A 23,003-nucleotide genomic window follows, 5' to 3' on the forward strand; every position below is an offset into this window, starting at 1 on the left:
GGGAAGCAAAGGAAATATAGGCTCCCAACTTAGCTAGAAGATCTCTTTCCCAATAAGAGGACAGAACATGTTGTCACTACAAAAAGGAATGACTGAGAGGTACACGCCTAAAAATGTAAGTAAGTGTTGGAATCTGGTGAGGAAGGTAAGTTGTCCTCTTATCCAACAATAGGAAAATGGGAGGGAGAAGTAGGTCCCCAAAACTCCATCAGGACTGAGTAAGTGGCCCCAGTGTCCAAGAGGAAGGATATGGGCTGCTCACATACCATGATAGCAAACCCTGGCTTCCTGTTCATGATGGCAGTGGTCAGGTCAAGGGAGCCTGGGCCTTTTCAGTTGTCCATAGCCAAGCCTAGAAGGCTGGAGGGTTATTTGGGCATGATGTCCCTCTGTCCTGCATGACACAGGGCAATCAACAGCCCAATGTTCCTCTGGATCATACTTAGGACATGGCCCCTTGGCTTGTGAGGGCTGGAGCAAGCTTTGGCCCAATGACCTATTGACCACATCTGTAGCAGGGACCCGGTGGTGTAGCAGTGGCTGGGGCTGGTCGGGAATCCTTTGCCAGCATATGGTATTTGTGAGTCTTTTCACCTTTTCCATGGTACACTTTAAAGGCCAGCACCAAGATTTCTGCCTGTAGAGTTAGGGTTCCCCTCTCAAGCTTTTAAGCTAGTCTCTTATGTCAGGGTAGCTCCGGGAAAAAAAATAGGTCATTAGAAGTTGTTTACATTTTGGGTTTTTAGGGTCTAAGTTAGTGTCTATCTGTTTGATGGATCTCATCTGCATGCATTTTTTCTGCTCCCAAACTTGATGGCTTTCCTCAGGAATTAAATTATTAGTGAGACTCATAGTAAAGCACGAAACATCAGACTATAAGATTGTGGTGCAGAAGAGGACAGATAGGGAAGAAAGGGGCACTGGCAGTGGTGCTTGAGGCCAGGTGTCTAGCTGTGGAGGGGAGGGTTTTGAAAGGCTTAGAGTAGCATGAGTAGAAGCTGATGTAGAGGTTTGGATTTTGCGGCGGAGAGAATGGCTCATTGGCTGGATCAAGAGCTGCGGTGTCATCTGCCTCATTGCTAAAAGGAGGTGGGTGGGGTTATATGAAGAACACAGAGGATTAGAGTAGAGATATATAAATGCCTGTACATATGAAACCTTTCTATTTACCAGATCGTTGGCAGTATGAGTGAAAGTCTCATAAAATTAAAAGAGTCTAGGGTTCCATTTTGAGTCATTATCTAGTGGATATTGAGTCCAAACATTGCTGCAGAGGTATATCAAAATGTCTTTAGCTGAGGTGTCAGTGTTAGAGATTTGGAATTTTTCAGGAGATATTTCTGTGGGGAGCCTGGTGACATGTTTTGAGACATTGAGTTGTCCATTGGGAAGGTACAGGGAGGGGCTATGGAGCTACCCAAACCAGCGTCCCAGTGGATAAAACTCGGTAGGAAAGTTTCGCCTATGCACAGGGGTCACGAGTTGTCACTCAGACTCCTGGTGGCATCACCAGATCCCGGATCTGGAAGAGAGGGCCCTTGCCAGGCCTGCTCTTCAGCTGAGTGAACCAGCTGCTAGAGCCATAGGGGAAGGGATAAAGTGAAGGGCACTCCCGACGGGACCTTCTCAATGGTCAATGTCTGTCTCAAAACTGTGGATATATAAAATTAACCCTCTTGGCCCGCAAAGGCTGGCCAGGCCTTTTTTGGAAAATAAGAGATTCTCTCTGCCAACTGGAGTGACAATCTCTGCCAATTTGCCGATGTTTGTGCGGGAATCTTAGCCATGATCTGGTATCAGTAAGGTGAAACCCTGTGGCTTTTGGCTTAACTATCTCAGTGGCTTATGCGGTGAGAGCTATAGTCATGAAAAGTAAGAAAAATTCTTAGATGTACATTTGAAACCCACATTTGAAATCTAGAGAAATCCCACCTTTTAGAATAGGTAGTGAGCTTTAGGCAGATGTACTTATCTGGGTGGAGTCTTATTTGGGCCATTGGAGGTAGATCTGATTGGGTTTCCTGTAGCTTATAAGTTTATAAAAGAGATAACAACATGAGTTAACAACATAAACATTTTTAAGATGAGCCTTTCTAAAGCAGAAAGAGCAAGAATTATATGTAGTGGAAAAGGAAGTTTAGCAAGAGGAAACATGAAGCATTAATGGAACCAGAGCTAACATAAGAAAGTAACCATATATCCGAGCTACTTGTTAGAAAATATAAATCTGTTTCTTTTAGTTGTTAAGCTGCAGTTATCTTAGTTGTTAATGCAGTCAGAAATCTGGCTCAGAATAAATAAAACTTTAATCTAGCAGGCAGAATAAGATTGAAAATAATAAAGGGAAACAAAACATGCATGAGACAGGCACTACTGCACACAGGTGAGAAGTGCAGTTGGGGCACTGGAGGCACTCACATACAGGGTGAGGGTTTGGTACTGTGGCAGCAGGGCAAGGCTAGATGTTCCGGCCAGGGGGTCCACCACCCCGTCCCTTGGTGGGCAGGGCAGTACTGTGCTGCCACCAAGGCTGGGGGCCATGTGTGTGATCTGCTAGGCAGGTGGCTGCTTACTAGGAGGCCTGCTTTCATGGTTACCTTAGGTACTACCAGCAGGGCCAGGGTTCCTGCAGAAACCCAATCGCCACCATTCCTACTGGCCCTGGGAGTAGTTGGCTCCTGCAGGTGCAGTTTCCCAGACCAGATGCCTGCCCCATTATCTCTCGGCTGACAGAAAGAGTCTGGGATGGAAATGGGGATGGAGAAAGCACATGCAGGATGGGAACAGCTAGGTCTAGCAAACAGTCCCAAGCAGAGGCTGGGGGCAAGCCAGACCTTTACACAGAACAGATAGCTAGAGAATGAGTGCAGTTTATTGGTTTCTTATCACTGTAAATTAAACTAAAGCATCCCAGGAAATAGGGACAAAGGCGGCAAAGACTAGCCCATGGGTTAGGGTAGGTATAGCTGCCATGGGGGCACTATACTCGGAGGCTGTGCTCCACGGAGACAGCCATCCCATGGGTGAGAGTCAGCAATGGGGCTAAATCGGAGGCAGTGCTCCTCAGAGGCAGTGCTCCAGAATGAGATCTAGGCCAGGCCTGGGTCTAGAAAAAAGACTGGGGGGGGATCCAAGGGCAAAAGTCCTAGAATGAGGGTCAGTAAAAGCACCTGTCCTCGGGAGTAGCTCAGGAACACTTCCCTGGGACCTCAAGGATTCTTACTCTGACCAATGTGGGGAGGGAGCTTACCAGGTCTTGGACTAGTGAGCTTCGGGATTCCAACCTGCATTTTCTTGAGTCACTCTGGCACCAATCCAAGTTGTTAAAAGTCACGGAAAGAAAAGAGAGTATCTGGTAGTGAGGAAATCTAATCTCACACAGGGCACCAATGTAAGGAAAAGATGACGGGGCACCAATGAAAAGTCACTGAAAGGAAAAGTCACAGGGCACCAATATTGTGAAAAGATGAAGATCTGAGTCATGGCACCAATGTTAGGGGAAGGATGAAGAGAGTAGAGGGCATATAGCCCATGGAGGTGCAGCAAGGTCTGGGAGTAAGGGGGATGCCTCTGGGAGGTCCATGTTAGGAATCCCTTCCCCCTGAGAAACCAGTCACACAATGGTATAGTACAGAATAGAGTTTATTCAGGTCATGGGAGAGTTAAGAGGGCAGTAGAGGCAGAGAGAGAGAGAAAGAGAGAGAGAGAGAGAGAGAGAGAGAGAGAGAGAGAGAGTAGAGGAGTAGAGGCTTGCCGTGATCACATGGAGGTAGAAGGGGGAAGGAAAGGGAAGAGGAGGGGTAGGGATGGGAGAGCAAGGCTGCAAGAGCACAAGAGCAAGAGCACTCAGTTTTTTATAGAGTTAGAAAGAGCAATTTGCAAATTCATCTGGAATAACAAAAAACCTAGGACAGAAAAAACCATTCTCAACAATAAAAAATCTTCCAAGGGAATCATCATACCTGACCTCAAGATGTATTACAGGTCAATTGTGATAAAAACTGCCTGTTACTGGTACAAAGACAGGCAAGTAGATCAATGAAATAGAATTGATGAACCATAAATGAATTTATGCACCTGTGATCACTTGATCTTTGACAACAGAGCTAAAAACATTCAATGGCAAAAGGACAGCCTCATCAACAAATAGTGGTGTTTCAACTAGCAGTCAGCATGCAGAAGAATGAAAATAGACCCTTTCTTATCTCCTTGTAGAAAGCTCAAGTCCAAATGGATCAAAGACCACCACATAAAACTAGGTACACTGAAACAAATAGAACAGAAAGTTGAGAAAAGCTAGGAACACATAGGGACAGTGGAAAATTTCTAGAAAAACAATATTTTATGCTCTAAAATCAAGAATTGACCAATAAAATCTCATTAAATTGCAAAGCTTCAGTAAGGTAAAGAACACTCTCAAAAGGACAAAACAGCCACCAAAATATTGGGAAAAGATCTTTACAAATCCTACATCTGATAGAGGGCTGGTATCCAATATATACAAAGAACACAAGAAGTTAAACTCTAGTAAATCAAATAAATCTATTTTAAAATGGGGTACACAACTATAAATCTATTTCCATGTTACATTCTGTCCTACATGTACTTCATGCTTATGGTAACTAGTGGGATTTATATGCATGCTATCAAACCTCTAAAAGAATTAAGTACTGACAAAATTGTTCTTACAATGTTATGCCAAAATGCCTTTAAAAATCTGTGAATGTATCCCTCTTTTTTATTAAATAAAGTGGTAAGGAAAAACCGAAAATGGGGTATAGAGCTAAACAAAGACTTCTTAACTGAGGAATATAGAATGGCTGAAAAGCACCTAAAAAAATCTTCAACATCCCTAGTCATCAAGGAATTGCAAATCAAAACAACACTACTATTTCACCTCACACCAGTCTGAATGTGTGTGATCAAAAACTCAGGTGACAACAGATGTTGAAGAGGATGTGGTGAAAGAGGAACACTCCCCCACTGTTGGTGGGGTTGTAAACTGCTACAACCACTCTGGAAATCAGTATGGCAGTTGCTCAGAAAATTGGACATAGTACTACCTAAAGACCCAGACATAACACTCCTGGGCGTATACCCAAAAGAAGCTCCAACTTCTAGTAAGGACACATGCTCAAACATGTTCTTATAAGCCTTCTTTTTAATAGCCAAAAACTAGAAATAACCCAGATGTCCATCAACAGAGGAATGGATACAGAAATTGTAGTACATATGCACAAAGGAGTACTTCTCAGCTATTAAAAACAATGACTTGGTAGAATAGGGCTCGGCTCATCTGCCACCTGGACCAGCAGTTCCCAAAGGTTTAAAGATTGGTGAGAAGGAGATCTGGGCAGCCAGGTAGCAGAGAGATCTCTGCCAAGTGCACACAGAAAGTGTGCCCCTGCCCGGTCTGATCCAGGGACCAGAAACCCAGAACTGCGAACTCTGTTCCCACCCTGTGGCTTTGGGGCGCAGAACAAGGCTCGGACCATCCGCCACCTGGACCAGTGGAGATCCAGGGACACAGACCAGATAAAAAGGAAAAGGCAAGAACATATCACTGACAACAAAATGGCAAGAGGAAAGCAAAAGAGTATATCCCAAGGAAACCAAGACAACTTGGTAAAACCAGAACCCAGCTCTCCCATAGCAGCAAACATTGGAATGCCAAACACTCCAGAAAAAGAAGATGCAAACCTGAAATCATACCTCAAGACACAAATAGAGATACTTAAACAAGAACGGGAGAAAAAGCAAAAAGATTCAGAAGCTTTTAAAGAGAAAAGAAAAAAACACTCAAAGAACTCGAAGAACTAAAGAAAAAAAAAAACCAAAGAGATGAAGGAATGGAAGAAAGAATTTAAAACAGAAATTGACACAATAAAGAAAACACAAAAAGAGATAACCCTAGATGTAGAACACCTAAAAAAGAAATCAGGAGTCACAGAAAAAAGCATTTTCAATAGTCTACAAGAGATGGAAGAGAGAATCTCAGGGGCAGAAGACAACATTGTAAACATAGAAAAACAGCCAGAGAAGATGCAAGAACCAGAAAGCTCCTAACCCAAGATGTCCAGGAGATCCAGGACACAATGAGAAGACCAAACCTAAGGATAATAGGAATAGAAGAGGGAGAAGAATATCAACGAGGAGGCACAGTAAATATCTTCAACAAAATTGTAGAAGAAAATATCCATACCCTTAAGAATGAGATGACCACGAGCAGAAAATAAGCCTTCAGAACTCCGAATAGGTTGGACCACAAAAGAAATTTCTACTGACACATAATAGTCAAAAAACGAGGTGCCCAAGGCAAAGAAAGAATACTAAAAACAGTAAGGGAAAAAGGTAAGGTAACATATAAAGGCAGACCAATCAGAATCACACCCGATTTCTAAACAGAGACTGTGAAAGCTAAAAGACCCTGGACAAACATCATGCAGACCATAAGGGAGCACAAGTGCCAGCCCAAGCTTCAATACCCAGCAAAACTATCAATCACCTTAGATGGAGAGATGAAGATATTTCAAGACAAATCAAAATTTACACAATATCTTACCACAAACCCAGCACTACAATTAATTATAGGAGGAAAACCCAATACAATGAGGGGAACTACATCCTAGTAATAAAAAAAAAAAAAAAACTCCTAAGCAAGAAAAACAAAAGAAGAAAATGACACAGACACAACACTACCTACAAAATCAAAAAATAGCAGGAAACAGAAACCACTATTCCTTGATATCTATTAACATAAATAAAATCAACTCCCCAATAAAAAGACACAGGCTATCAGACTTGATACATAAACAAAATCCAGCATTTTGCTGCATACAGGAAACTCATCTCAGAGACAAAGACAGACACTATCTCAGAGTAAAAGGGTAGGAAAAAAACTTCCAAGCAAACAGCCCCAAGAAGCAAGCTAGAGTGGCTATTCTAATATCGAATAAAGTAAATTTCCAACCAAAAGTTATCAAAAAAGATAAGGAAGGAAACTTTTTACTCATTACCGGGGAAATCTGTCAGGAAGAACTCTCAAATTTTAACATATATGCTCCAAATAAAAAAGCACCCACATTCATAAAAGAAACCTTACTAAAGCTCAAAAAATACATTTCACCGCACACAATAATAGTGGGAGACTTTAATACCCCACTCTCAACAATAGAGAGATGATGGAAACAGAAACTGAACAAGGACACTGTAAAACTAGCAGAGACTATGAACCAACTGGAATTAAAAGATATCTACAGAAAATATCATCCTAAAGTAAAAAAATACACCTTCTTCTCAGCATCCAATGGAACCTGCTCGAAAATTGACCACATAATTGGACACAGAACGAACCTCAATCAATATGAGAAGAATGAAATACTCCCATGCATCCTCTCAGATCATCATGCTCTAAGGCTGGTCTTTAACAACAACAAAGGCAACAAAAAGCCCACATACACATGGAAACTAAACAACACTCTATTAAAAGATAGCAAGGTCAAATATGAAATAAGGAAAGGAATTAAGGATTTTCTAGAATTCAATAAAAATGAAAACACAACATACCCAAACCTATGGGATGCAATGAAAGTAGTACTGAGAGGAAAACACATAGACCTAAGCGCTTACAAAAAGAAACTGGAGAGAGCATACATCAGAGACTTGACCACACAGCTAAATCTCTAGAACAAAAGGAAACAGATACAACCAAGAAGAGAAGACAGTAAAAAATAATCAAAATCAGGGCAGAAATAGACCAAATATAAACAAAAAGAACCATTGAAAGAATCAACAAAATGAAGAGCTGGTTCCTTGAGAAAATCAACAAAGTTGATAAACCCCTAGCCAGACTAAGTAGAGGGCAAAGAGAGTGTATAGAAATTAACAGAATCAGAAAGGAAAGTGGAGACATAACAGCTGAAACTGAGGAAATTCAAGAAATCTTCAGGTCCTACTACAAAAAACAATACTCCAAAAAGTTAGAAAATCTGGAGGAAATGGATGAATTCCTAGAGAGATACAAGATTCTAATGTTAAACCAGGACCAGGTAAACCATCTGAATAATCCCATAATACCTAAAGAAATAGAAGAAGTCATCAAAAGCCTCCTTACCAAAAATAAAAAAGCCCAGGTCCAGACGAGTTCAGTGCAGAATTTTATCAGACATTTATTGCAGACATAACACCAATACTCCTCAAATTATCCCACAAGATAGAATCAGATGGAATACTACCTAACTCATTTTTTGAGGCTACAATAACCCTCGTCCCTTAACCACAAAAAGACCCTACAAGGAAACAGAACTTCAGACCAATCTCACTTATGCACATTAATGCAAAAATACTAAACAAAGTCCTTGCAAATTGAATCCAAGAACACATCAAAATGATCATTCACCATGACCAAGTAGGCTTCGTTCCTGGGATGCAGGAATGGTTAATTAAAAAGAAATCCATCAATGTAATCCACCATATAAACAAACTCAAAAACAAAATCACATGGTCATCTCACTAGATGCTGAGAAAGCATTTGACAAAATTCAACACCCCTTCATGTTAAAAGTTTTGGAAAGGAGAGGAATCTAAGGTCCATACCTAAACATAATAAAAGCAATATAAAGCAAACCAACAGCCAACATCCAACTTAACGGTGAGAAACTTGAAGCAATCCCACTAAAATCAAGGACTCATCAACGCTGCCCACTCTCCCCTTACCTATTCAACATAGTACTAGAAGTCCTAGCTGGAGCTATTAGACAGCAAAAGGACATCAAGAGGATACAAATAGAAAATGAAGAGATAAAAACATCACTCCTTGCAGATGACATGGTAGTGTACTTAAGTGAAGTCACAAATTCCACCAGAGAGCTCCTATAGCTAATAAACAAGTTCAGCAAAGTGGATGGATACGAAATTAGCTCAAAAAAATCAGTAACCTACCTATATTAAAAAGACAAACATGTAAAGAAAGAAATTAGGGAAAAGATACCCTTCACAAAATTCAAAAAAAAAATATGAAATACTTTGGTGTGACTCTAACTAAGCAAGTAAAGGACCTGTGTGATAAAAACTTTAAACCTCTAAAGAAGGAAATCAAGGAAGATCTCAGAAAATGGCAAGATCTCCCATGATCATGGATTGGAAGGATCAACATCTTAAAAATGGCCATCCTACCAAAAGCAATCTACAGATTCAATGCAATCCCCATCAAAATTCCAACCAAGTTCTTCATTGAGTTGCAAAGATCAATGTACAATTTCATATGGAATAACAAAAGACCTAAAATAACAAAATACCTTCTCAATAACAAGAAAATATCTGTGGGAATCACTATCCCTTACCTCAAGCTATATTACAAGGCAATTGTGCTGAAAACTGCATGGTACTGGTACCGAAATAGTCACATGGATCAATGGAATAGAATAGACAATCCAGAAATGATCCCTCACATATATGGTCACCTGACTTTTGACGAAGGAGCTGTAAACATTCAATGGAAAAAGGACAGCCTATTCAATAAATGATGTTGGTCCCACTGACACTCAGCCTGCAAAAGAATGAAAATAGACCCTTTCTTATCTCCTTGTAAAAAGGTCAAGTGTAAGTGGATCAAAGATCTCCACATTAAACCAGATACACTGAAACTATTAGATGAGAAAGTAGGGAAAACCTTAGAACACATAGGCAGAGGAGAAAATTTTCTGAACAAAACAACAATGGCACCTGACCTTTTTCTCTTACTGCTTTTAGTATTCTTTCTTTACTTTGGGCACTTGATGTTTTTACTGTTATGTGTCGGGAGGTATTTCTTTTCTGGTCCAACCTATTTGAAGTTCTGAAGGCTTCTTTTATGCTTGTGGTCATCTCATTCTTGAGGGTAGGGAAGTTTTCTTCTATGATTTCGTTGAAGATATTTACTGTGCCTCTCAGTTGATACTCTTCTTATTCTTCTATTCCTATTATCCTTAGGTTCGGTCTTTTCATTGTGTCTTAGATTTTCTGGACATTTTGGGTTAGGAGCTTTTTGTTTTTATCATCTTCTCTGGCTGTTTTGTCTATGTTTGCAATGTTGTCTTCTGCCCCCGAGATTCTCTCTTCAATCTCTTGTAATCTCTTAGAAATGCTTGCTTCTGTGACTCCTGATTTCTTTTTTTGGTGTTCTGAATCTAGGGTTATCTCTTTTAGGGTTTTCTTTATTGTGTCAATTTCTGTTTTAATTTCCCTCTTCCATTTCTTTATTTCTTTGGTTCTCTTTTCCTCTAGTTCTTTGAATTCTTTGAATTTTTTTCTTGTTTCTTCTTTAAAAGCTTCTGAATCTTTCTGCTTTTCCTCCATTTCTTGTTTAATTATCTCTATCAGCATCTTGAGGTATGAATTCAGGTCTGTGTCTTCTTTTACTGTAGTGTTTGGAATTCCGATGTTTGCTGTTATGGGAGAGCTGGGTTCTGGTGTTGCTAGATATATGCACCACAATGTTCATAGTGGCTCTATTTATAATAGCCAGAAGCTGGAAGGAACCCAGATGTCCTTCAGAAGATGAATGGATACAAAAATTGTGGTACATATACACAATGGAATACTACTCAGCCACCAGAAACAATGACTTAACCAAATTCTTAAGAAAATGGCTGCATCTAGAGAATATCATCCTGAGTGAGATAACCAGTCACAAAAGAACAGACATAATATGCAGTCACTGATAGTGGGATGCTAAACCCAGAGGCTTACTCTGCCCCAGAAACAACTCACAGACTGTATGAAGTCCAAGAAATAGAGAAAACAAAACAAAACAAAAAAAAATTTACAAAACAAGAAATCAACTATTTCCATGTTACATTTTTTACATGTACTTTAGCTCATTGTAACTATTAAGTTATCAAGGCATACTATCAAACCTTGAAAAAAATCAAGTACGGACTAAAAAATATATTCATATAGTTTTATGTAAAAATTATGTTAATATCTGCAAAAAGTACTGACAAAAAATGTAAAATTTTAAGAAAAAAATGTTTAAAATCAACACATTTATCTTTGTTTTGTAAAATAAAGTTGTTTAAAAAAAAAAAACAACAATGGAACAAGCTCTAAGGTCAAAGATTAACAAATGGGACTTAATGAGATTGCAAATTTTCTGTAAGGCTAAGGACATTGTCAAGAAAACAAAGTTGCAGCCAAAAGTATAGTAAAATATCTTTATCATCTCCACTTCAGAGAGAGGCCTAATATCCAAGTTATACAAAAAACTCAAAAAGCTAGACACCAGAGGCTGAGCAACTGGTGAGTGGGAGACCTAGGCTGTGGGGGAGCAGAGGGATCTCTGCGGAGTGCACACAGAAAGGGCACCCCCTGCCCTGACCTGCCCTGTTCTCCCCGATCCAGTGACCGGGAACAGATCTTAGGAACTTCTGTTCCCACCCGGAGACGACTTCAGGATGCAGAGCAGAGCCTGGCCCAACCACCAGCCGGAAAGGCGGCTCATACAGGCTGAGCAACTGTGACTGGGAACAGATCTTAGGAACTTCTGTTCCCACCCGGAGAGGACTTCAGGACACAGAGCAGAGCCTGGCCCAACCACCAGCTGGAAAGGCGGCTCGTACAGGCTGAGCAACTGGTGAGTGGGAGACCTAGGCTGCGGGGGAGCAGAGGGATCTCTGCGGAGTGCACACGGAAAGGGCACTCCCTGCCCTGACCTGCCCTGTCCTCCCCGATCCAGTGACCAGGAACAGATCTTAGGAACTTCTGTTCTCACCTGGAGACGACTTCAGGACACAGAGCAGGGCCTGGCCCAACAGCCAGCCGGAAAGGTGGCTCGGAGAGGCTGAGCATCTGTGACCAGGAACAGATCTTAGGAACGTCTGTTCCCAACCGGGGGCGACTTCAGGACGCAGAGCAGAGCCTGTCCCAGCTGCCACCCGGAACCTGGGCTGCTGGGGAGTAGAGAGATCTCTGAGGAGAGCACACGGAAAGTGTACCAGGGACACAGACCAGATACAAGGGAAAGGCAAGAACATATCACTGACAACAAAATGGCAAGAGGAAAGAGAAAGAGTATATCCCAAGGAAACCAAGACAATCTAGCAACACCAGAACCCAGCTCTCCGATAGTAGCAAACATAGGAATTCCAAACACTCCAGAGAAAGAAGACACAGACCTGAAAACATGCCTCAAGACACTGATAGAGTTACTTAAACAAGAAAGGGAGGAAAAGCAAAAAGATTCAGAAGCTTTTAAAGAAGAAACAAGAAAAACACTCAAAGAACTCAAAGAACGAGACGAAAACAGAACCAAAGAAATAAAGGAATGGAAGAGGGAAATTAAAACAGAAATTGACACAATAAAGAAAGCGCTAAAAGAGATAACCCTAGAGTCAGAACACCAAAAAAAAGAAATCAGGAGTCACAGAAGCAAGCATTTCCAACAGATTACAAGAGATCGAGGAGAGAATCTCGGGGGCAGAAGACAACATTGCAAACATAGACAAAACAGCCAGAGAAGATGCAAAAAACAAAAAGCTCCTAACCCAAAATGTCCAGGAAATACAAGACACAATGAGAAGACCGAACCTAAGGATAATAGGAATAAAAGAGGGAGAAGAGTATCAACTAAGAGGCACAGTAAATATCTTCAACAAAATCATAGAAGAAAACTTCCCTACCCTCAAGAATGAGATGACCACGAGCATAAAAGAAGCCTTCAGAACTCCAAATAGGTTGGAACAGAAAAGAAATACCTCCCGACACATAATAGTAAAAACATCAAGTGCCCAAAGTAAAGAAAGAATACTAAAAGCAGTAAGGGAAAAAGATCAGGTAACATATAAAGGCAGACCAATCAGACTCACACCCGATTTCTCAACAGAGACTATGAAAGCTAGAAGAGCCTGGACAGACATCATGCACTCCTTAAGAGAGCACAAGTGCCAGCCCAAGCTGCTATACCCAGCAAAACTATCAATCACCATCGATGGAGAGACAAAGATATTTCAAGACAAATCAAAATTCACACAATATCTGACCACAAACCCAGCACTACAACGAATTATAGGTGGAAAACCCAATACAAGGAGGGAAAATACAGCCTAGTAAAAACAAGAAAACTCCTAAACAAGAAAACTAAAGAAAAAAACACAGACACAACTCAACCCAAAAAAGCAAAAATGGCAGGAAACAGAAACAATTATTCCTTGATATCTATTAACATAAATGGTCTCAACTCCCCAATAAAGAGACATAGACTATCAGACTGGATACATGAACAAAATCCAGCCTTTTGCTGCATACAGGAAACTCATCTCAGAGACAGAGACAGACACTATCTCAGAGTAAAAGGGTGGGAAAAAAACTTCCAAGCAAACAGCTCCAAGAAGCAAGCTGGAGTGGCTATTCTAATATCGAATAAAGTAAATTTCCAACCAAAAGTTATCAAAAAAGATAAAGAAGGACACTTTTTACTCATTACCCGGGAAATCTGTCAGGAGGAACTCTCAATTCTTAACATATATGCACCAAATAAAAAATCACACACATTCATAAAAGAAACTCTACTAAAGCTCAAAAAATATATTTCACCCCACACAATAATAGTGGGAGACTTTGACACCCCACTCTCACCAATGGACAGATCAGGGAAACAGAAACTGAACAAGGACACTGCAAAACTAGCAGAGACTTTGAACCAACTAGAATTAATAGATATATACAGAACATACTATCCTAAAGTAAAAGAATACACCTTCTTCTCACCACCCCATGGCACCTTCTCGAAAATTGACCACATAATTGGACACAGAACGAGCCTTCATCGATATAAGAAGATTGAAATACTCCCATGCATCCTCTCAGATCACCATGGTCTACGGCTGGTCTTTAACAACAACAAAGACAACAAAATGCCCACATACACATGGAAACTAAACAACACTCTGTTAAAGGATAGCAGGGTCAAAGAAGAAATAAAGAAAGAAATTAAGGATTTTCTAGAAATCAACGAAAACAAAAACACAACATACCCAAACCTATGGGATGCAATGAAAGCAGTATTGAGAGGAAAACTCATTGCCCTAAGTGCTTCCAAGAAGAAACTGGAGAGAGCTCACATCAGCAACCTGACAGCACAGCTAAAAGCACTAGAACAAAAGGAAGCAGATATACCCAAAAAGAGTAGACGGCAAGAAATAATCAAAATTAGGGCAGAAATAGACCAAATAGAAACAAAAAAAAAAACATTGAAAAAATCAACAAAACAAAGAGTTGGTTCTTTGAGAAAATCAACAAGATTGATAAACCCCTAGCCAGACTAACTAAAGGGCAAAGAGAGAGTATCCAAATTAACAAAATCAGAAAGGAAAGTGGTGACATAACAACTGAAACTAAGGAAATTCAAGAAATCATCAGGTCCTACTACAAAAACTTATACTCCACAAAATTGGAAAATCTGGAGGAAATGGACGAATTCCTAGACAGATACAAGGTCCCAAAGTTGAACCAGGACCAAGTAAACCATCTAAATAACCCTATAACACCTAAAGAAATAGAAGAAGTCATCAAAAGCTTCCCAACCAAAAAAAGCCCAGGTCCAGACGAGTTCAGTGCAGAATTTTATCAGACATTTATTGGGGATATAACACCAATATTCGCCAAGCTATTCCAAAAGATAGAATCAGATGGAATATTACCCAACTCATTTTTTGAGGCTACAATAACCCTCGTACCTAAGCCACACAAAGACCCTACAAGGAAAGAGAACTTCAGACCAATCTCACTTATGAACATTGATGCAAAAATACTCAACAAAATCCTTGCAAACCGAATCCAAGAACACATCAAAACCATCATTCATCATGACCAAGTAGGCTTCATCCCTGGGATGCAGGGATGGTTTAACATAAGGAAATCCATCAATGTAATCCACCATATAAACAAACTTAAAGACCAAAATCACATGGTCATCTCACTAGATGCTGAGAAAGCATTCGACAAAATCCAACACCCCTTCATGTTAAAAGTCCTGGAAAGAACAGGAATCCAAGGCCCATATTTAAACATAATAAAAGCAATATACAGCAAACCAACAGCCAACATCAAACTTAATGGGGAGAAACTTGAAGCAATACCACTAAAATCAGGGACTCGACAAGGCTGCCCACTCTCTCCCTACCTATTCAACATAGTACTGGAAGTCCTGGCTGGAGCAATTAGACAGCAAAAGGAGATCAAAGGGATACAAATCGGAAAGGAAGAGATAAAAACATCACTTTTTGCCGATGACATGATAGTGTACTTGAGTGACCACAAAAATTCCACCAGAGAACTTCTACAGCTGATAAACAAGTTCAGCAAAGTGGCCGGATACAAAATTAACTCAAACAAATCAGTAGCCTTCCTATACTCAAAGGAAAAACATGTGGAGAAAGAAATTAGGGAAAAGGTACCCTTCACAATAGTTACAAAAACTATGAAATACCTTGGTGTGACTCTAACTAAGGAAGTAAAGGAACTGTATGACAAGAACTTCAAACCTCTAAAGAAAGAAATTGAGGAGGATCTCAGAAAATGAAAAGATTTCCCATGCTCATGGATTGGAAAGATCAACATCTTAAAAATGGCCATCCTACCAAAAGCAATCTACAGATTCAATGTAATCCCCATCAAAATTCCAACCCAGTTCTTCATGGAATTGGAAAGATCAATGTGCAATTTCATATGGAATAACAAAAGACCTAGAATAGCGAAATCCATCCTCAACAACAAAAAAACATCTGCGGGAATCACTATCCCTGACCTCAAGCTACATTACAAGGCAATTGTGCTGAAAACTGCATGGTACTGGTAGAGAAATAGGCAAGTGGATCAATGGAATAGAATAGAAGATCCAGAAATGAGCCCTCATGTATATGGTCACCTGATTTTTGACAAAGGAGCAGTAAACATTCAATGGAAAAAGGACAGCCTATTCAACAAATGGTGCTGGTCCAACTGGCACTCAACATGCAAAAGAATGAAAATAGACCCGTTCTTATCTCCTTGTACAAAGCTCAAGTGTAAGTGGATTAAAGATTTCCACATTAAACCAGATACACTGGAAATATTAGATGAGAAAGTAGGGAAAACCTTAGAACACATAGGCACAGGAAAAAATTTCCTGAACAAAACACCAATGGCTCAAGCTCTAAGGTCAAAGATTAACAAATGGGACTTAATGATATTGCAAAGTTTCTTTAAGGCTAAGGACATCGTCAAGAAAACAAAACGGCAACCAACAGAATGGGAAAAGATCTTTACCAACACCACATCAGATATAGGCCTAATATCCAAGGTGTACAAGGAACTCAAAAAGCTAGACACCAGAGAATCAAATAACCCTATTAAAAAATTAGGTACAGAGCTAAACAAATCATTTTCAGTTGAGGAACACCGAATGGCCGAGAAACATCTGAGGAAGTGCTCGACATCCTAAGCCATCAGGGAAATGCAAATCAAAACAACCCTAAGATTCCACCTCACACCAGTCAGATTGGCTAAGATCCAAAACTCAGATGACAGCAGATGCTGGCGAGGCTGCGGAGAAATAGGAACACTTCTTCACTATTGGTGGGGTTGCAAGCTAATACAACCACTCTGGAAATCTGTCTGGCGATACCTCAGAAAATTGGATATAGTACTACCTGAAGACCCAGCTATTCCACTTCTGCGCATATACCCCAGAGACACTTTAATACACAACAAAGATATATGCACCACAATGTTCATAGCGGCTCTATTTATAATAGCCAGAAGCTGGAAGGAACCCAGATGTCCTTCAGAAGATGAATGGATACAAAAATTGTGGTACATATACACAATGGAATACTACTCAGCCACCAGAAACAATGACTTAACCAAATTCTTAAGAAAATGGCTGTATCTAGAGAAGATCATCCTGAGTGAGATAACCCAGTCACAAAAGAACAGACATAATATGCAGTCACTGATAGTGGGATGCTAACCCCAGAGGTTTGCACTCCCCCAGAAACAACTCACAGACTGTATGAAGTCCAAGAAATAAAGAAAAATAAATAAATATACATATATTCACAAACAAGAAGACTTTGACTATTTCCATGTTGAGTTTTGTTTTGCATGTACTTTATGCTTATTGCAACTAGTAAGTTTTCAATGCATACTGTCAAGCCCTTGAAAAAAATCAAGTACTGACCAAAAAACATATTCACACGGTTTTATGTAAAATTTATTTTAATGTCTGAAAAAACAGTACTGACAAAAATGTATAATTTTAAGCAAAAAAGGTTTAAAATCTTTAAAAAAAATAATAAGCTGTTAGTCTTTTGTGTAGATGGAAATATCTCAAGAAACACTTCTTGTTATGATTAATAATTTGAGTCTTATTTGCAACAGATAAGAGACCAATGTATTTTCCATGTATTTTCATGTTAAAAATAAATAAATCTTGTTTTGAAGACAAAAAAAAAAAAAAAAAAAAAAAGAAATGTTCTATTATCAACTATCCAATCTGAAATATTATATACAGATGTTTAAAATAAAAGTTTTAGTGAGAGTTTAAAAAAAAAAAAAAAAAAAAAAAAAAAAAAAGCTAGACACCAGAGAATCAAACAACCCTATTAAAGAAAATGGGGTACAGAGCTAAAAAAAAATGTTCTCAATTGAGGAATATAGAATGGCTGAGAAACATCTAAGGAAGTGCTCAACATCCTTTGCCATCAGGGAAATACAAAAAAAAAAAAAAATTAACCCTGAGATTCCACCTCACACCAATCAGATTTGCCAAGATCCAAATATCAGATGACAGCAGATGCTGGCAAGGTTGGGGAGAAAGAGGAACACTTCTCCACTGTTGTTGGGGTTTTCAACTGATACAACCACTCTGGAAATCAGTCTGGCGATTCCGCAGAATATTGGACATAGTACTACCTGAAGATCCAGCTATTCCACTTCTGGATATACACCCCAGAGACACTTTAATATACAACAAAGATACATGCACCACAATGTTCATGGCAGCTCTATTTATTTTTTTAACAACTTTATTTTGCAAAACAAAGATAAATGTACACATTTTAAGCATTGTTTGCATAAAATTATACAATACATTTTTCAGTACTTTTTTTACGGATTTTAAAGTAATTTTTACATAAAACTGTATGCATTTTTAGTCAGTACTTGATTTTTTAAAAGGTTTGATAGCATGTATTGAAAACTTAATAGTTACAATGAGCATAAAGTATATGTAAAAAAATGTAACATGGAAATAGTCAAAGTTTTCTTGTTGTACAGAGATTTTTTTGTTTTGTTTAGTTTTCTTTATTTCTTGGACTTCATACAGTCTTTGAGTTGTTTCTGGGGCAATACGAGCCTCTAGGGTTAGCATCCCATTATCAGTGACAGCATATTATGTCTGTTCTTTTGTGACTGGGTTATCTCACTCAGAATGATATTCTCTAGATGCAAGCATTTTCTTAAGAATTTGGTCAAGTCATTGTTACTGGTGGCTGAGTAGTATTCCATTGTAAAAATGGACCACAATTTTTGTATCCATTCATCTTCTGAAGGACATCTGGGTTCCTTCCAGCTTCTGGCTATTATAAATAGAGCTGCTATGATCATTGTGGTGCATATATCTTTGTTGTATACTAAGGTATCTCTGAGGTATATGCGCAGAAGTGGAATAGCTGGGTCTTCAGGTAATATTATGTCCAACTTTCTGAGGTATCGCCAGACTGATTTCCAGAGTGCTTTTATTAGTTTGCAACCCCACCAACAGTGGAGAAGGGTTCCTCTTTCTCCACAACCTCTCCAGAATGTGTTGTCATCTGAGTTTTGGAACTGGGCCAATCTGACTGGTGTGAGGTGGAATCTCAGGGTTGTTTTGATTTGCATTTCCCTGATGGCTAAGGATGTCTAGCACTTCCTTAGATGTTTCTCAGCCATTCGATATTCCTCAACTGAGAATGTTTTGTTTAGCTCTGTACATCTTTTTTTAATAGGGTTATTTCATTCTCTGGTGTCTAGCTTTTTGAGTTCTTTATATACCTAAGATATTAGGCCTCTATCTGATGTGGAGTTGGTAAAGATCTTTTCCCATTCTGCTGGCTGCCCTTTTGTTTTCTTGACAATGTCCTTAGCCTTACAGAAACTTTGCAATCTCATTAAGTCCAATTAGATAATCTTTGATCTTAGAGCTTGAGCCATTGGTGTTTTGTTCAGAAAATTTTCTCCTGGGCCTATATGTTCTAAAGTTTTCCCTACTTTCTCATCTAATAGTTTCAGTTTATCTGGTTTAATGTGGAGATCTTTGATCCACTTACACTTGAGCTTTGTACAAGAAGATAAGAAAGGTACTATTTTCATTATTCTGCATGCTAAGTGCCAATTGGAACAACACAATTTGTTGAATAGGTTGTTTTTTCTCCACAGCTCCTTTGACAAAAATCATGTGACCATATATGTGAGGGCTCATTTCTGGATCTTCTATTCTATTCCATTGATCCACATGCCTATTTCTATTCCAGTACCATGCAGTTTTCAGCACAATTGCCTTGTAATATAGCTTGAGGTCAGGGAGAGTGATACCTGCAGATGTTTTCGTGTTGTTGAGGATGGATTTCGCTTTTCTAGGTCTTTGTTGTTCCATATGAAATTGCACATTGATCTTTCCAATTCCATGAAGAACTGTGTTGGAATTTTGATGGGGATTGCGTTGAATCTGTAGATTGCTTTTGGTAAAATGGCCATTTTTAAAATGTTGATTTTTCGAATCCAAAGCATTGGAGATCTTTTCATTTTCTGAGATCCACCTCAATTTCCTACTTTAGAGGTTTGAAGTTCTTGTCGTACAGGTCCTTCACTTGCTTAGTTAGAGTCACACCAAGGTATTTCATAGATTTTGTGACAATTTTGAAGTGTACCTTTTCCCTAATTTCTTTCTCCACGTGTTTGTCCTTTGAGTATAGGAAGGCTACTGATTTGTTTGAGTTGATTTTGTATCCAACCACTCTGCTGAACTTGTTTATCAGCTGTAGGAGTTCTCTGGTGGAGTTTTTGTGGTCACTTTAGTACACTATCATGTCATCAGCAAAGAGTGATGTTTTTATCTCTTTCTTTCCGAATTGTATCTGCTTGATCTTCTTTTGCTGTCTAATTGTTCCAGCCAGGACTTCCAGTACTATGTTGAATAGGTTGGGGGAGAGGGTGCAGCCTTGTCGAGTCCCTGATTTTAGTGAGATTGATTCAAGTTTCCCACGGTTAAGTTGGATTTTGGCTGTTGGTTTGCTGTTTATTGCTTTTATTATATTTAAGTATGGACATTGGATTCCTGTTCTTTCCAGGACTTTTAATATGAAGGGGTGTTGAATTTTGTCAAATGCTTTCTCAGAATCTAGTGAGATGACCATGTGATTTTGTTCCTTGAGTTTGTTTATTATGTTGATGGATTTCCTTATATTAAACCATCCCTGCATCCCAGGGATTAAGCCTACTGGGTCGTGATGTATAATCGTTTTGATGTGTTCTTGGATTCGGTTTGCAACGATTTTGTTGAGTATTTTTGCGTCAATGTTAATAAGTGAGATTGGTCTGAAGTTCTTTTTCCTTGTAGGGTCTTCGTGTAGTTTAGGTACGAGGGTTACTGTAGCCTCAAAAAATGAGTTGGGTAGCATTTCATCAGACTCTATCTTTTGGAATAGTTTGGAGAGTATTGGTGTTATGTCCGCAATAAATGTCTGATAAAATTCTGTACTGAACCAGTCTGGACCTGGGCTTTTTTTGGTTGGGAGGCTATTGATGACTTCTTCTATTTCTTTAGGTGTTATAGGGTTATTTAGATGGTTTACTTGGTCCTGGTTCAACTTTGGGATCTTGTATCTCTCTAGGAATTCATCCATTTCCTCCAGATTTTCCAATTTTGTGGAGTATAAGTTTTTGTAGTAGGAACTGATGATTTTTTGAATTTCCTCAGTTTCAGTTGTTATGTCTCCACTTTTGTTTCTGATTTTGTTAATTTTTATACTCTCTTTTGCCGAGTAGTTAGTCTGGCTAGGGGTTTATCAATCTTGCTGATTTTCTCAAAGAACCAACTCTAGGTTTTGTTGATTTTTTTCAATGGTTCTTTTTGTTATTATTTGGTCTATTTCTGCCCTAATTTTGATTATTTCTTGCCATCTACTCTTCTTGTGTATATCTGCTTCTTTTTGTTCTAGGGCTTTTAGCTGTGCTGTCAGGTTGCTGATGTAAGCTCTCTCCAGTTTCTTTTTGGAAGAACTTAGGGCTATGAGTTTTCCTCTTAGTACTCTTTCTTTGCATCCCATAGGTTTGGGTATGTTGTGTTTTCATTTTTGTTGAATTCTAGAAAGTCCTTAATTTCTTTCTTTATTTCTTCTATGAACCTGCTATCGTTTAACAGAGCATTGTTTAGTTTCCATGTGTATGTAGGCTTTTTGTTGTCTTTGTTGTGTTTCAAAACCAGCCGTAGACCATGGTGATCTGAGAGGATGCATGGGAGTATTTCAATCTTCTTATATCGATTGAGGCTTGTTCTGAGTCCAATTATGTGGTCAGTTTTTGAGGTGGTGCCATGGAGTTCTGAGAAGAATTTGTATTCTTTTACTTTAGGATGATATGTTCTATATATATATATATATATATATATATATATATATTAATTCTAGTTGGTTCAAGGTCTCTGCTAGTTTTGCAGTGTCCTTGTTCAGTTTCTGTTTCCATGATCTGTCCATTGGTGAGAGTGGGGTATTAAAGTCTCCCACTATTATTGTGTGGGGTGAAATGTATTTTTTGAGCTTTATTAGGGTATCTTTCATGAATGTGGGTGCTTTTGTTTTTGGAGCATATATGTTAAGAATTGAGAGTTTCTCCTGACAGATTTCTCAGGTAATAGGTAAAAAGTGTCCTTCCTTATCTTTTTTGATAACTTTTGGTTGGGAATTTACTTTATTCAATATTAGAATGGCGACTCCAGCTTGCTTCTTGGGGCTGTTTGCTTGGAAGTTTTTTTCCCTACCTTTTACTTTGAGATAGTGTCTGTCTTTGTCTCTGAGATGAGTTTCCTGTATTCAACAAAAGGCTGGATTTTGTTTATGTATCCAGTCTAATAGCTATGTCTCTTTATTGGGGAGTTGAGTCCATTTAAGTTAATAGATAGATATCAAGGAATAGTTTTTTCTCTTTCCTGCCATTATTGCTTTTGTCGATTGAGTTGTGTCTTTGTCTTTTTCTTCTTTTTGTTTTCTTGTTTAGGAGTTTTCTTGTTTTTAAGAGGCTCTATTTTCCCTCATTGTTTTGGGTTTTCCACCTATAATTCGTTGTACTGCTGTTTTGTGTTCAGATATTGCGTAAATTTTGGTTTGTCTTGAAATATCTTCATCTCTCCGTCGATGGTGATTCATAGTTTTGCTGAGTATAGCAGCTTGGGCTGGCACTTGTGCTCTCTTAATGTCTGCATGATGTCTGTCCAGGCTCTTCTAGCTTTCATAGTCTATGTTGAGAAATCGGGTGTGATTCTGATTGGCCTGCCTTTATATGTTACCTGACCTTTTCCCTTACTGCTTTTAGTATTCTTTCTTTGCTTTGGGCACTTGGTGTTTTGACTACTATGTGTTGGGAGGTATTTCTATTCTTGTCTAACCTGAGTTCTGAAGGCTTCTTTTATGATCGTGGTCATCTTATTCTTGAGGGTAGGAAAGTTTTCTTCTCCAATTTTGTTAAAGATATTTACTGTCCCTCTTAGTTGATACTATTCTCCCTCTTCTATTTCTATTATCCTTAGGTCAGATTTCTCATTGTGTCTTGGATTTCCTGGACATTTTGGGTTAGGAGCATTTTGTTTTTTGCATCTTCTCTGGCTGTTTTGACTTTGTTTGCAATGTTGTCTTCTGCCCCCGAGATTCTCTCTTCGATCTCTTGTAATCTAGGAAATGCTTGCTTCTGTGACTCCTGATTTCTCTTTTTGGTGTTCTGCCTCTAGGGTTATCTCT

Source organism: Micromys minutus, assembly GCF_963924665.1.
Source record: "Micromys minutus genome assembly, chromosome: 7".
Lineage (NCBI taxonomy): Eukaryota > Metazoa > Chordata > Mammalia > Rodentia > Muridae > Micromys > Micromys minutus.